Source organism: Lissotriton vulgaris, chromosome 3_2 (genome assembly GCF_964263255.1).
Source record: "Lissotriton vulgaris chromosome 3_2, aLisVul1.2, whole genome shotgun sequence".
NCBI lineage: Eukaryota > Metazoa > Chordata > Amphibia > Caudata > Salamandridae > Lissotriton > Lissotriton vulgaris.
The window spans coordinates 320,475,668-320,478,539 of record NC_141690.1 but is presented as its reverse complement, the minus strand read 5'-3'; the positions used below and the strand labels follow the sequence as shown (position 1 = coordinate 320,478,539).

Here is a 2,872-nt window from a genome sequence, read left to right as displayed (position 1 = left end):
AGAATTAATTACAACCAGTTGGTAAAAACGGGTGTTACAAGGGCTGGTTCAGAGCAACTTCAGTTTAACAGAATGATAAGGTTCAATGTTCCGCAAGATCGATCTCATGTACTTCGTACAAAATACGCAAAAAGGGGTAAAAGTAAGATGTAACGCTCCAATTCCTGACCAGTCTGCACTATATAAAACTGCAGAAAAACTAAACATAAAATGTGTTTTTTACACTTCTGTTATTGAGATATATCTGGGCTATATCTGGGTGATATTTGTGCTACATTTGAGCTATTCTTTCTCTGGTGGCCATCTTGGGAGACTTATTTGTTTTGAAGTTTCCTAATTTCCTCATTTACTGCAGTCTCCTCTGTAGGAAGTGCTTTCAGTTTTTTACTTTGATTCCATCAAAAAGGCATTCAGATGTGTCACACATTTGCCATAAATTCAGAATGTTAGTTGTTCATTAGATCACTGTAGTAAAGCTACTGCTCACCAGGGAGTTAACTGGAAGTGTACTGCTGGTTTTGAAAGTGATTGTTTCAGTCTGCATGTCAGAATTTTCTAATGAAATAGAGGAGGATTTGAGATCTAACTTAAAACATGCCCTACATTTTCTTTCTGAATCAATAACCATCATTTCTATGGCAAAATGAACCCCCTCATTTTGTTCCTTTTTAAATTAAATATTTTAAGTGTTACTAGTCTATTCCAATCAAGATGGCTTCAGGTGTGCCATAATTTTGTCATAGGAAAGACTGTTATCTCTCTAGTTGTTCTTTAAAACACTCTGGGAAGCTGTAGTAGAACACAAAGGCATCAACTGACAGGCTGCTTCTGTTGAAATATAACAGGAAGATATTTGAGATCTCACTTAAAACAAGACCTAATTTTTCTTTCTACAGCACTACCTATATATATATTTTTTTTTTTTGGCTTTATATATTTTTTTATTTGACAAACTAAATTTACAGACGACGACCACGGCGACCGCCCTTTCTGTGAGTGCTGTCAGAGGGAATTGGAGTCACATCCTCGATACGACCAATCCTCATTCCAGAACGGGCCAAGGCTTTTAGGGCTGACTGAGCACCTGGTCCTGGTGTCTTGGTCCTGTTTCCACCTGTTGCGCGTAACTTAATATGAAGGGCGGTGATGCCAAGCTCCTTGCATCGCTGGGCCACATCCTGAGCTGCCAACATGGTGGCATATGGGGAGAATTCATCTCTGTCAGCCTTCACTTTCATTCCACCCGTCACACGACAAATGGTTTCCTTGCCAGACAGATCGGTGACATGGACGAAAGTGTCATTGAAGGAAGCGAATATATGGCACACTCCAAACACATTTTCACCCTCTGCAACTTGAGGTCCCAGGCTGATGACCTGCTCTTCCTTTTTTTCCTTGCCCTTACGAGGAGCCATTTTTCTGCTAGTTGTCGCTGAATCGCTACCGGAAATTAACCACTAACTATAATTTCTATGACAACATGAACCCCCTTGTTTTGTTCCTTTTTAAGTTAAATGTTTTAAGAGTTACCAGTTTATTCCAATTAAGATGGCTTCAGGTGTGCCATAATTCTGTCATATGTAAGGCTGTTATCTCTCTAGTTGTTCTTTAGAACACTCTGGGAAGCTGCAGTAGAACACAAAGGCATCAACTGACAGGCAGCTCCTGTTGAAATATAACAGGAAGATATTTGAGATCACACTTGAAACATGTCCTAATTTCTACAGCACTAACCATAATTTCTATGACGAAATGAACACCTTCATTTAGTTCTTTTTTAAATTAAATGTTTTAAGAGTTACCAGTTTATTCCAATCAAGATGGCTTCAGGTGTGCCATAATTTTGTCATATGTAAGACTGTTAGCTCTCTAGTTGTTCTTTAGAACACTCTGGGAAGCTGCAGTAGAACACCCAGGAATCAACTGACAGTCTCTGCCCTTTTTGGATGTACATGATTTACTGAGAATGACAGACTTCATTCTCACATGACTGGGAAAGATAATGTGAATTTACAGAAAGTATGCTCTGATGTTAGCTTCAGTTTTCTCTCAAACATGATTGATAATATCCCAGCAGAAGGTTTTTCACAGGGTAAAATCACCACAATTCCTGAAATTAGTATGGTGCCATCAGCAAATGAATTCTAAGTAACTAAAGTTTGTTATCCCCCTTTATAGTTCTCCTTTTGGTAACCCTCAATATCTTTTATTCACTAAAATGCATTTCAAAGGGGTACTATCATGTACATTGGTCCTAAGATGGCTGTCAGCAATTCTAGGATGAAGTGCTGACACCTAATCAGATCTCACGATGAGATGTGTCGTTAGGCTCCGCCCAGATATTGAAACTTTTTCTTTTCCTAATTTCTCATGAATGACTGAATGGATTTACACCATTTAACGAAAAGGATCTTTCTGAACCAAGGGCTACCTTTTCACCAAATTTGGTGTAATTCCGTTCAGCAGTTCCATTCACACAGCAATGTTTGCCTGATCAGCTCACAAATTACTTTTTATATATATAATTTAAAACAAACCACCAAGTTGAACCACTCCATCATCAACAAATGGTGTCTTATAACTAGTCACTACAAAACAAAAGGCTCTTGTATAGTCTTTACACCTCAAAATATTTCAATGAAGGTATCTTTGAAAGTCATCCATTCTTCTTTGAAGACATGATAACAAATCAGTATGATAAGAGGAGTACCATTTCATTATTGTCTTTCAGCCACTTTTCTATCTATTCAGTACCCCACTTTAATGTGATTGATGACCCTTTGCAGTGGTTCATGAACACAGCTAATAGTACTGATACATTTACTGACAGATCTTGACAACAAATGTAAATATTTAACGGATGAGCTGACCA

General features: G+C 38.1%; 1 pseudogene; it reads right to left on the bottom strand.

Annotated features, from left to right (window-relative positions):
* Nucleotides 1-930: 930 nt before the first annotated feature.
* On the bottom strand, nt 931-1,444 carry LOC147725775 (small ribosomal subunit protein uS11 pseudogene; annotated as a pseudogene).
* Between the last annotated feature and the right edge of the window lie 1,428 nt (nt 1,445-2,872).